The following is a 13,948-nucleotide window of genomic DNA, read 5'->3' as shown; positions in this document are numbered from 1 at the left end:
GCACTCGAAAGGGAAAATAAAAATAATATACAGGGTGGTCCGAACTCTATTCCGAAACCTTTGGCAGCATTTTCTGCAGATAAAAATAAGTAAAAAAGTTCCTATAAATTTATATCCTAAAATGCTTTTAGTTTCGGAGATACAGGGTGTAGAAGTTTCCTTTTTATTTTGATTTTTTCCAAATAATTTCTGAAATAACGTCAATATCGTATAATAATAAACAAACCACCCTGTTTGCGTTTAAATGTTATGATTGAGATTTTTTTTTAGAAAAATGCCATTTTAAATTAGAACCTTCACCATTTTGTCAAGAAGGTCAGAATTATTTTTAATTGTATACTGGCCAAATGACCTATAAGTTCAAGCCACTCAAAAATAAAGAAGAAGAAAATCTATGTCGAATCTGTGGTTGCGATTGTTTTTTGTTTATACTTATGAAAATGTAAGTATCCATTATTTTGTCTGTTTTTTTATATATTTTTCCAATTTTCAAAAGGTTCTTTTTCAAAATCGAGTATATGGAAATATAGATACACTCCTTGATGTCTCTATTGTACATAAGAAATAAAGTTATAGAAACATTTGGTATTTTTTCGGCCATTTTTTTTTGCTAGAGTTTAAAGATGTTTTTTATTCCTAAACTAATATTTTAGGTGTTTATTTGTGCAGGCAAACAAGTACTTTCTACTTTTTTTAGGATAAATCGGTGTTAGTATACTCAATAATATCACACAAGAGAATGGTGTCTTTCTGCATCCTTCCGCAGAAGAGGAGACCTGGATTATCGTCTAACTTTGATGTTTGGCCATCGAGGACCTGCATATTATATATAGGTACCGAAGGAAGTTACTATCCTCCACGTCTACAAGCTGGCTGAGTCTTAATCTTTGACCAAGGGTTAAATTAGCTGCAAGAAGGTAACATCCTTCTTGCAGCTAATTTAACCCTTGGTCAAAGTTAGGTTAAATTTTAGGTTTATAAGAGGTTTATATAAAAGTTCAGCCCTATCTTCAACTACTGCTGTACGAGAAATTCAAAGTAAGTTTTATTTTAATTAATATATGTTTCCAGATTGTCTTTACAAGAGGGGACACTTTACTTCTAACATTTTGAGTAAAATGCATTCTTTACAAAATATTTTGCTTTAATTGAAATGGTTAATCCCGTTTATACTTTTCCAAATTTCCAAACTGTTAGAGAAACATAAAAAATTATGAGAATATCTACGGTAACAGTATCTCGTTTTCATTCTTTGATAGATGGTTATTATTAATTTAATGATTAAAAATAATTTTGCTATGATAATAAAAATATTTTACTAGATATACTTCACTAAACTTTAATAGTAAAGTGTTTATTTTGTTTTTAGAGTTTTAAGTAGGTTTTGTTTTGTTTTAGACCTGTTAATAAATATCACACAAGAGAATGGTGTCTTTCTGTATCCTTCCACAGTAGAGGAGACCTGGATCATCCTCTAACACTGATGTTCGGCCATTGAGAACCTGCATAGCATATATGGGTACCTAAGGAAGTTACCACCCTCTATGTTTAGGAGCTGCGTGAGGCTTAATCGACCAGGGGATAAATCAGCTGCAGGAAGATGAATATACATCAGGAGACAAGGTTTATGATAAATGGAGGCTAGCATGACATAGTTTGGCTCTCTCTTGTATTTTTAATCGCTACTTTACAAGGAATTAAAAGTAAGTTTTATTTTAATTAATATAGAAAAAATGTACTTGTCATAGTCTTTGTTTTGTTTAATCACAGCATTAAATAAATCTAAAAAAAAAATAAAGAACACGTGAAATGAATTAATTTTGAATTTAGTTTTTAGTTCTGATTTACTGGTTGCCTATTCTTTACAAAAATAAATTTAATGCTGAGAACAGTTTATCAAAGAACAATGTTTAACATTTCTTTTTTGTTTTAGGGATGAAAAATTTATGTTTTTTTCTCAGAGTTTTTGTGGAAATCTGCATTTGGTCTTCAAGGAGCTATTTGAATGGTACTTGACAACTCGGCACTGCAAATATTACTTCACTGAGACACAGGCTGTGTTCAAACAATTTTCACGCTTAAAAGATGTAAGTTTCTTTTTCCAATAGAGTTTTTTAGTAGTACCGTAAAGAAAAACGCGTATTGTAGTATAATATGTAGTAAAAGTATGTTGGTAATAAAGAGAAAAAACCTTTTTTTACTATTTACTTTTTGAGTAAAATGCATTCTTTATAAAAAGTTCTAGAAATCAAAATGCTAACAAACACAAAAAAGAAATAAAAACAAACAAAACCTTATGAAGAATGCGTTTGTCCGAAAAAGTCTTTCCTCTTGTCGATATAGAAAAATAATGTATTTTTTGTGAAATTATTTTCTTTCAAATTTCACAAATAAAAAATTTCAGGTTTTCCCACTACTTTTCAATATTAAAAAGAATATTCTCTGGCAATGTGCAGGTGATTTTCAACAAAAACTTACCCAAATGGAATGTATCAAGAGTACCATGCAGGTACTACTTTGCTGAGACATTGACTGGCTTCAGGCAACTATTCGCCTTAAAAAGATGTAAGTTACATTTTTTTTTGGTAGATTTAAGGTATGAAACAAGGGTATGAAGTACTCAGATATTTTTAGTGTTATTGAATAAATTTAAACTTATTATTTTATTATAAGAAATTATATTAATAAAATTTAGTTCTGGCTGAGTACTAGTATTTTTATGTTACACAATTGCACAAGAAGAACATTTTTTTTAATCATATTTCTTGAAGGCCATTCAAACATTTTTCTGCTGGGATGTTTAGTAAATATTTTTTGTGCAATGGAAACAATATTATACAATTATTTCTGTTTATAGGTTTATGGTACTGGTTCTGTAACAACTGCAGCTGTTATTGGTGCTCCTACTTATTTGATCTTCCTGTATATTCCCCATTGAAGATGTAGAACAGAACGCGGACTTAGGATAGGAACACTTCATTTTGATCACACTGATCTCATTTTTTTTAATTCTACGATTTTTTTAAAGTAAAGTTTAGATAAAATGATTAAATTCTGTTATTCGTACATACATTTTTAGTAGACACTCACATATTTTTATATATTACAAGTTAAAATTCAAATATTTATATTTTTTAAACTAGTATCTCTTCAAGAATATATTTTAGTTAACTCTAGTTGTAAAAAAATACAGAATTTAAAATTATCTAAATTTTATTTATTGGTTATTTACAGTGTTAACGCAACAGTGTTCCACACAACCTGTTCAGAAAGTGGAAAATGTATTTCAAAATACAACTTAATAAAAATAGATAGTTTAAATTGGATTTCAAAATAATCTTTAATGGACCGGTTGTGTGGGCACTCTGTATATGTCATATACTGTTATATTAGTGATTCTCTGTTTAAAAAAAGGATTTTAAATTGATATTTTTTAATAAAAAAGTACAAGAAATAAATGGCGAACGCGGCAGGAAAATAAAATATTGAAATTAACAGATTTTTTAAAAAATCTAAAAATAAAATTGAGATAAGAAAAATTCTGTAATTTAAATAGTAATTTCAGTTTAAAAACTAGCTTTTCTGAAATATGTTTTGGTTCATTTTTTGTTATAAAAAATTACAGGATTCAAAATTATCAAAGTTTTATTTGTTAAATCATCTGCAATAAAAAAATAAAATGCTCTATAAATAATATAGGGTTTTCTAGCAAAATAAAACACTAAATTCACTACAATACATCAAAACACGTCATCATTGCTCACCGAGTTAGCATCATCATCAGATGATTAAAACTAATGTCCCCTCGGTCACTGTCATCATATTTTAGTTAACAAATTTGCGTTGTCTTAATATAATTCTTTAATTATGATTTTCTTTTTTAAGAGTATGAAATAATCACATATTAATATATGGCTTGGTTTGGTTGTAGGTTATTATATTATAGGCCATATTGGCATTAAATAAATTCCTCATTCTATACCAGGACTAGGCTATAGAATTTTTTTGACTTTGGTCTCAAATCTGGTTCAATCTTTGCTGCAAATTTGTTAAAGTCACCTCTGTACCTTCTACTAAATCATGCCTAAAATATGTCTTGTTAGTGTATTCTAGACATTTTTGTAAGTATTATAAGAATTTGTACGTGTCTTGCCTGTGTAAATCAGTAAGAGCATTTTTCATCCATTTACAACATTCCATTTTAGGGCATTGTACTCCAGCATATTTCCAATCATATCCTCGATACAACAACGATTACATTTTACTCGATGTACCTTTGTAATGTAATGATAAATCCGTGTGGTTACGAAAACTGTTTAAATTCTCTTTTCTTGTAAGTCACTCTCTCTTCTAAATTCTCTTTTTTCTTGTAAGAATCTTGACAATAAATTCAGTATTAATGTATAGAGAATTATAATAGAACTAGTCTGTATACTTTTTCTTGAATCTCCAGTGTTCCTGATATCGAACGGTTGGATTTATTGGCTTGTAAACCAAAAAGATTTTCGTTATCTCGAAGATTTAACGCGTAAATATCAATGATATTTATCTAGATCACCAGATTTTAAAATGTTTTATTTGATTTAAAGTTTTTAAACGTATTTTAATTTTGAATTTGCTGGACTTGTTTATTTATATTGTTGTCTTTGTCTAGTAGTTATCCATAGATTATTATTTGGTCTCTCTCCTTTTGGTTATTTTTTTTTCAGGATACTGGCCAAATGTTCCTGACCTGTTCAAGCCATTTAAAAATAAAGAAGAAGAAAATGTATATGATCTGTGGTTGCACATGGTTAGAAACAGAAGTATTGAAAAGAAGAAGAACAATACTTTGATTCTGTGGTTACGGATCTATTATTGCCTAAAATTCGAAAAAGAAGATGAACGCCTGTGGCGCCATTGTGTCAAAAGTGAGGAAATTTTGAACTAAAAACTAAAATGGTTGCCAATATTTTTGTAATTATGTGAAGATCTAAATTAAATCATATTTTTGTAAGTATAAAACGAATCGAATCGTTACAAAATCATGATTAACATATAATACACACACTATTTCAGTAGAATAAATATTTTCTTTTAGGCGCAGCATTGGTTATACAGCAAAAAAATGATCATGACAGGACGACATTTTCCGTTGTTGGATGTTCCTTTACAATTTTTCTGATTTTTTCGTAGAAAAAGTGGTTCTTTTGTATACTATTTGAGCTTATTCTGTTCCTTAGGCCTGCTTAATCTCATAAAAGTGTAAGTACCCGTTATTTTGCTTGTTTTTATAGTTTCTTTTTCACTTTGAAATATTTCAATTACATCATCGTTTAAAGCTTATAAATTTTTCCAATTTTTCTCATTTTCTTGTTCAAAATCGAGTGTATGGGAATATAGATACATTCCTTGATGTCTCTATTGTACGATAATATTAAGGTTACTAAGAATATTGCTTTCTATTTACAAATATTTGATATTTTTTTGGCCATTTTTTTGATTGTGTTTAAAGATGTCCTTTTTTTCCCAAGAGTAATTTTTTAAGTGTTTATTTGTACAGGGAAACAAGCTATTTTCTACGTCTTTTAAAATAAGTCAGTGTTAGTATACCTAAAGGGGCCCACTATGTGCTCAATAATTACATAATTGTTTCAGATAAAAACAAACCTTTTAGCATTTTTACTATACACTGTCGTCGTCATATATCGTAGTTTATACAAATTTGCATTGTTTTAATTATAATGCTTTAATTCAATTATCTCTTTTAGGAGTATTATTAATAATACACACTCAGCATGTAAAGGCCACCTAAAAGACAAGACCTGGATCACCTCTGTTGTTTATCCATCATTCTGGTTTACGAAATTGGTTTTTCATTACTCAATTAAAAGAAGTTTATTTTATTATTTAAAAACAATTTGAATAAATTTATTAAATGATTATTAACAGACTAACCGTAATTTTAAGATATATTTAATATTAATACGAAACAAAAAAAACGTCATTATTATAGCATAATTAATCAAATGTAATATTATTTATTTCTTTTTTACAGAGATTGTGCAGTAACGCAATGGATGTATACAGTTCCAGGGCAGTACATTTATCATTTCAATTGATATTATGAACAATGCATCAGGACTTATAAGTAAATCTAAAAATTTTATTTCTTTTGTGTAAATATATTTTTATTTGTTTGCTATTGATGTTCATTAGTAGATTTTATGATTTTTAAATTTAAGTAAGGAAAAATTTCCAATGGGTGCTGTTTTTATGGTTCCTTATTATCATAGATAAATTCAGAGCAGTGATTTTTAATTTAGGCCTATATATGGCTTTTTATTTTTGATACAATACCATCTACTTAGAACTTTATGTTGTTTTTGGGTTACTTTCATTTCTTTATAATTGCTTGACTTTCATATATTGTTGATTGTGGAAATAATGTCATCATTTATCAATTCCATACATTATTCCCTTGATTGTATTTCTATAGGTCTCATTTGTTTGGTAAAATATACCATTACTTACAGCTTGACTCCCATATTTTCTTCATTGCAGGAATAATAACATCATTTATTGATTCTATAAAATATTCCATTGGCTCTATTTCTATAAGTATTCTTTTATTTGTATTAGTTTTTTTATAGTATCATTCTTCTAGTATTTTTTTGCTTGTGTGATTCCTTGTACAGAATTTATGTTTTGATGGATTCATTTTTATGTCATTTTTTTCAGATCATATGCCATGAATTGCCATAATTTTGCGCATTCTCTTGGTTTGATTTCTCTGTGTTTAAATATAATTTAAATACGCAGTAACACACTTAAAAATCTCAGAATAAGGACTAATTTCCATCTAATTTCCTACTAATTCCTGGCGCATTCGCCATTTATCCAAAAAAAAATTGACTTCCACATAATTTACTTCTAGTTTTTCTAGCATTTTTTCCAATGAATTTTCCTGAATAGCATCGACTCCAGAGCATCATAACTAGCCTCCCCAAAGAGGAGGAGACCCGGGTCACCCCCTAACCCTGATGTTCGGGCATCGATGACCTGTGTAGCATGCAGAGGTACCCAAGGGAGTCACCACCCTCTGGTTTACGAGCTAGGTGTTCTAACGCTAGAGGCTTCGGCCGGATACGACCTGGCACCCAAGCTACGAGACTTCTTCGTGCACGTATCCCGTGACGTCTCGACGGTAGAGGGGACGGGATATCGGACACAATGAAGATGATGAGGGGGGTCCGCCTGTAGGGGGTCCCGGTGGATGTCCGCTCGATGGGTGACGAGGGTGACCCGAGACGAGGCTGCTTAGCTGGGATGGGAACTGACTGGCGAGGCTTAATCGTCGGACAAGGGTTAAATCTGATGAAGGGGGGCGAACTTATATGCTCTGGAGGATTTTTCTTTATGTGCTTGTTGTCATCTTTTGACTAGATTTTCTTTAGAGGAGGCTAAGCTATTTTTCCAGTTCTTTCCAAGACCGCATACTTCTTTATATTTTTTTTCTTGCTTATGGCCTACCTCAAATACATTATTTTTGTATTCTATATTTTCTTTATTATTGGAATATTACCATTCATCAATACTATAAGCTCTTCTAATGACTGGCTTATATATTTTTATTGTGACTTTCTTCCGATACTTTTTTAATGCATAAAAAAATAATTTTATTGCCTGTATGGAATTATTGCTTTCTTATCTATTGTCATCTTATTTTTCCTGAGATTTTCCCTCATTTTCATGCTATTTTATCCAGTGCGTCATATCTCTTTTACTATATGTTTCCCATATTTTCTTCCTTGTGGGAATGCCATCATTCATCAATTCTATAAACTCTCCCATTGATTGTATTTCTAGGTCAGTTTATTTGTATATAATTTTATATATTTTTTTTGTCATTCTGAGACTTTTCTAAGTTCATCACACATTTTATGGAACTTTTTTAATTCCATATTCCTATCTCTGTTTCTTTATTTGTCTCACATATTTTCATTCCGTGAAATCTTCTATTAATTTATGTATATTTCTGGGTTATCAGTCATTATTTAATTTTTAAAAAAATAATTCTGTATCTCTAGAGTTCTCTAAGGTATTTTATTTCTATTGACTATATCAAGTTGTAGTTTTGGAATCATTTTCATGACTTTTTTCTTTTTTCAACTCATCATTCCATACAGAGGAAAACCCTAACTAAATTTTATTTTTCTTAAGTATAATTTATTATTTTTCTTTTACAGGGATTGTATTTTGAAGTCTTCTCTTCTATTTGTATTATTATTTATTTTAATGCCATTCTTCTAAGACAAGTCTTTTTATTGCCTATATAGAACTGTATAATTTTGGATACATTTTCTAATTGGGAAATGACGATCGATGACATTCCCATATAATTTTACATATAAAATGACAGCGATCTTCATTTCATAGCCATCGCTGACGCTGTTTTTTTTTTGTCATATTGTATAAGCAGGAATAATACCGTATGATCGAAAAAAAAACGTCGTCGGAGATGGCTTAGAAATTAGGATCACTGTCATTTTATATGTAAATTTATATTGGGAATTCCATCAACTCTTACTTCAAAGCCTACTGGATGCCATTTTTTTTCGATCATACGGTATAATTTATTTATGTTTAGGCATTTTGTTGTTAATATATTTTCTATTTTGTGCAGGAATCTACATACCATATGATCAAAAAAAACGGCGTCTAGTTGGCTGGGAAATGACGATCGGTGACATTTCCCATATAATTTTCCATATAAAATGACAGCGATCTTTATTTCATAGCCATCGCTGACACTGTTTTTTTTGTCATATTCTATAAGCAGAAATAATACCGTATGATCGGAAAAAAACGTCGTCGGAGATGGCTTAGAAATTAAGATCGCTGTCATTTTATATGTAAATTTATATTGGGAATTCCATCAACTCTTACTTCAAAGCCTACCGGATGCCATTTTTTTTCGATCATACGGTATAATTTATTTATGTTTAGGCATTTTGTTGTTAATATATTTTCTATTTTGTGCAGGAATCTACATACCATATGATCTAAAAAAACGGCGTCTAGTTGGCTGGGAATGACGATCGATGACATTCCCCATATAATTTTACATACAAAATGACAGCGATCTTCATTTCGTAGCCATCGCTGACGCTGTTTTTTTTTCGATCATATTGTATAACTTTTGTTAAGTTACAGATTACTATTACTTAGTAATCAAGCTTGTTAGTGCACAATTAAATATTTCTTTACATTTTTTTACAGAACCAAGGCTTTCCAGAAGGGTAGTCAGAAGATTTATTTACCTCTACATAGACATCATCATGTCCATCGCCACCTTGGATTATAATTTTTAAGTTACCCAATAATTTAGTTGTTAATAAGATAATATAATATTGAAATAAATAATAATTAATAATACATGAGTTTTATTGAACCAAAATATACTGTCTAATCCTGAACAAAGAGAAAAAGTCATTTAACTATCACAAAAATAATATATTTTAATACTTACACTTGTTCTGGAATAGACAGTATTTTATATAAAAATAATACCCTACAATTACCTCTTCGCTCTTATGCGCTCCTGATACAAATCCGAGAAAACTCAGCTTTAAATAAAAATTGAACGAAAATTTTTAATCCTCCAAAATCACTAATTTCTATTAGGAACACATAAGTGTGAAGAGGTACGGAGTAAATTCAGTACCAATATTTACCTCTTCGCTCTTATGTGCTCCTGATACATATCCGAGAAAATTCAATTTTTATCAAAGACTGCACGAAAATTTTTTAACCAGGTCAGAAATCGCCGATTTTTATCAGGAACACATAAGGGCGAAGAGGTAAGGATTAAATTTAGTACCACATTTAAATAAAGCATCGATCAACGATATTTCTGCTATCTCTAGCACTTCGACCTCGTTTCCAAACTTCAACCCTTAATATCTCGGAAACTATAAGGGTTAGAGAGGAACGGAACTCGGCATTCGATTCGCCTTTCAACCCTCTATAAGGGTGCAAAATTAGGGCGCGATCGGGGACAAAAAAATTTTTTGGCGAAAAATGAGGTAAGGGGTTAACCTTCCTTCATTTTTGCCGAAATTTTTTTTTTGTCTCCGATCGCGCCCTAATTTTGCACCCTTATAGAGGGTTGAAAGGCGAATCGAATGCCGACTTCCGTTCCTCGATAGCTCTTTTAGTTTAGAAGTTATGGCCGTTTTTCGAAAAAATCTAACTCATTCTAACTCGTTGGTCGGGTACTCCAATTTTTGCCAGGTCGAAATTATTTTTGGTCGGTTTTGTCAAAAACGGAGAAATTTTGAATTTGTATCAGGAACATATGAGTGCGAGGAGGTATTTTTCGATATCAGGAGCAGGGGTTACATTCACCATTTTGTCAAGAATTTATTTCGTTTATTTTTACCTCCTTACTCTTATGTACTCCTGATACAAACTTCTTAATTTTTCAGTCTTTAATGAAAATTGGAGGAATATTTTTAATCCTTGCCTAAAATCACACATTTCTATCAGGAACACATAAGTGCTAAGAGGTAGTTTTTACCGCCTTGATCTTTGAAGAGATAGTATTTTTCTCCTCGCTCTTATGTACTCCTGATACAAATCCGAGATTTTCATCGACTTTGTCTATTTTCCTTGGGGAAATAAAATCACAATTATTTTTAATAAGTTTTTTATTCATATAACAAGTATAAATATATTTGACGTGGACAGTATTCTGGATACACACTACAAAATTATTATACAGGGTGGTACACTTATTTAAAAAAAAGACTGTATATTATTTTCAGCAGTAACATTCAATGGCCTTTCATGGCCTACTTAAATATTGCATTACCTTTAATAAATAGCTTATATACAAGGCTTATATCTGTAACCAGATGATCATTACACTAAATAATTAATATAATAGATTAAGTAATATTGTTAATTATCAAAATAAAACACTAATTAACCACAATAACTTACTTTACTTTTAACATTGGACGCGCGTTTTGTTAACCATGTTAGTATCATCAGCAGATGAATAAAACTAAATTAATATATACAAATTGAGCGTTTATATAGGCGCTCGGTTGGTGATCACCAAGTGTGGCAAAATTAATTACCGAGACTAGAACAGTAAAAACAGAGAACTGAAAGGAAATGTTATTTCTCTCATATGCATCTAATTACCTGTAATTTGGGACTTGTTTAATTAATTTTAAATTATTAACATCTATAGAATAATCTGTATCAAAAAAATGTTGAGAAACGCAAGATTTATCCGCTCTACCCATATCTGAGTCATGTGTTCTTTAAATCTAATTAATATTGATCGTCTAGTTAACGCAATATATTTTTGATTGAATTTTTGATACATGGAATTTCATAAATACCCGACCTTTCCAGTGGAGGTGTTTTATCTTTAGGATTACCTAATAGTTGTAATTTATTTTTAGAGCTACGAGTATATACAAATTTATAATTGACATCCTTAAATATTTTTTAACCACGGGATAGCTCATCAAACGGTAATGAAATATAGTTTGACGTATCTTTCTTCACCTCTTCCTCACTGTTGATTTTGCCACAGCAGGGACCTGGTGATTTTGCCACAGAAGGGCCAAGTGATTTTACCACTCCAAGGATCTAGTAATTTTGCCAATGCAGGGACTTGGTGATTTTACGACTGCAGGGACCTGTTGATTTTGCCACAGCAGGGACCTGGTGATTTTGCCACTGTAGAGACCTGTTGATTTTGCCATAGCAGGGACCTGTTGATTTTGCTACTGCAGGGACCTGGTGATTTTGCGACTGCAGGGACCTGTTGATTTTGCCACAGCAGGGACCTGGTGATTTTGCTACTGCAGGGACCTGGTGATTTTGCCACTGTAGAGACCTGTTGATTTTGCCATAGCAGGGACCTGTTGATTTTGCTACTGCAGGGACCTGGTGATTTTGCTACTGCAGAGACCTAGTGATGTTGCCACAGCAGGGACCTGGTGATTTTACCACGGAAGGGACAAGTGATTTTGCCAATGCAGGGACCTGATGATTTTCCTACTGCACAGACCTGGTGATTTTGACACAGCCGGGACCTAGTGATTTCGCCACTGCAGGGACCTGGCGATTTTGCCACGGAAGGGCCAAGCGATTTTGCCACTCCAAGGACCTAGTAATTTTGCCAATGCAGGGACTTGGTGATTTTGCGACTGCAGGGACCTGTTGATTTTTCCACTGTAGAGACCTGTTGATTTTGCCATAGCAGGGACTTGTTGATTTTGCTACTGCAGGGACCTGGTGGTTTTGCCACTGCAGGGACCTGGTGATATTGCCCCTGTGGGCACCTGGTGATTTTTCCACTGCAGGGACATAGTTTTTTTCCCACTGTTAATAATAATACACAATCAGTACTTAAAGACCACCTACAAGAAGAGACGTTGGACACCATTTATACAATCCTGATGTCTGTCTATAGGGTAAGTGAAGAAAGATACGCCAAACTATATTTCAGTACCGTTTGATGAGCTATCCCGTGGTTAAAAAAATTAAGAATGTCAATTACAAATTTGTATATAGCGCTAAAAATAAATTACAACTATTAGGTAATCCTAAAGCTAAAACACCTCCACTGGAAGGGTATTTATGAGATTTAATATATCAAAAATTCAATCGAAAATATGTTGCGCTAACTAGACGATCAATATTAACTATATTTAAAGAACACATGACTCAGATATGGTAGAGCGGATAAATATTGCGTTGCTCAACATATTTTTGAAAAAATCAGATCTTAATAATTTAAAATTAATTAAACAAGTCTCAAATTACAGGCAATCGGATGTTTAAGAGAGCGTAAAAATAAATAAAAGTAAAGATAATATGAACAGAGATAATATATCCTTTCAGTCCTCTGTTCCTATTGCTATAGTCTCGCTAATTAATTTTGGTCAGTACCAACCGAGCGACTATAAAAACGTTTAATTTGCAGATAATAGTCTAATTTTAATCATATATTGATGATGCTAACGCGGTTAGCGAAAGGCGCGTTCAGTGTTTTGATGTACTGTGGCGAATTAGTGTCTTATTTTGCTACAAAACCTTGTATTATTTTTAGAGCATTAATATTGCAGATGATTTAACAAATAAAATTTTGATAATTTTGAATCCTGTAAATTTTTAAAACTAAAAGTCAACCAAGACATATTTCTGAAAAAAACACAGATTAAAAAATATTCAAATATTATTTCGGTTGAATTAAAATATTAGGTAAAATATATAAAAATAAATGCATTTATACTGCAATTAATATTTAAATTACAGAATTTATCTTATCTCAATTTTATTTTTACATTTTTTTTTTAAATTTGTTAATTTCAATATTCTATTTTCCTGGTGCGTTCGCCATTTAGTAAAATTTTGCTTTTATAATGCCCATTTAAAAAATATAAATTTAAAATCCTTTTTTTAAAGAGGGAATCACTAATATAACGGTATATGACATATACAGAGTGCACACACAACAAATCCATTAAAATTATTTTGGAATCCAATTTAAAATATTTATTTTTTATTAAGTTGTATTTTGAAATACATTTTCCACTTTCTGAACAAGTTGTGTGGAACACCCCGTATTCTTTTATAAAGCATTACATTACAAATGACCGATAAATAAAATTTAGATAATTTTGAATCCTGTAATTTTTTATAACGACATATTTCAGAAAAGACACAGTTTAAAAAATATACAAATATTATTTCGGTTGAATTAAAATATTGTTACTTAAAATATATAAAAATAAACGCATTTTTGCTGAAATTAATATTTAAATTACAGAATTTATCTTATCTCAATTTTATTTTTACATTTTTTTAAAAAATCTATTAATTTCAATATTCTCTTTTCCTGGCGCATTCGCCATTTAATACACTTTTGCTTTTATAATGC

At 30.9% G+C, this 13,948-nt stretch overlaps 2 long non-coding RNA genes across 8 annotated transcripts; one reads left to right on the top strand and one right to left on the bottom strand.

Annotated features, from left to right (window-relative positions):
- The first annotated feature begins 177 nt into the window (after positions 1 to 177).
- LOC115882804 lies at positions 178 to 9,392 on the top strand. Of its 7 annotated transcripts, XR_004050264.1 has the most exons (11): positions 178 to 442; positions 698 to 917; positions 974 to 1,038; positions 1,399 to 1,703; positions 1,934 to 2,087; positions 2,405 to 2,565; positions 2,858 to 4,121; positions 4,206 to 4,992; positions 5,081 to 5,244; positions 6,038 to 6,130; positions 9,262 to 9,392. It is a non-coding gene; the product is annotated as an uncharacterized LOC115882804 (long non-coding RNA). The 7 variants fall into 7 exon arrangements; XR_004050263.1 differs by having other exon boundaries at positions 698 to 833; positions 2,858 to 4,992; XR_004050265.1 differs by having other exon boundaries at positions 2,457 to 2,565; positions 2,858 to 4,992.
- Positions 9,393 to 10,676: 1,284 nt separating this feature from the next.
- Positions 10,677 to 13,230, bottom strand: LOC115882801. The gene is made up of 2 exons (XR_004050258.1): positions 11,700 to 13,230; positions 10,677 to 11,575 (listed from the first exon to the last, which is right to left on the bottom strand). It is a non-coding gene; the product is annotated as an uncharacterized LOC115882801 (long non-coding RNA).
- Between the last annotated feature and the right edge of the window lie 718 nt (positions 13,231 to 13,948).

This window comes from Sitophilus oryzae, unplaced genomic scaffold (genome assembly GCF_002938485.1).
Source record: "Sitophilus oryzae breed Bouriz unplaced genomic scaffold, Soryzae_2.0 scaffold_179_pilon_pilon, whole genome shotgun sequence".
Lineage (NCBI taxonomy): Eukaryota > Metazoa > Arthropoda > Insecta > Coleoptera > Curculionidae > Sitophilus > Sitophilus oryzae.
This window is presented reverse-complemented; position numbering and strand designations above follow the sequence as displayed.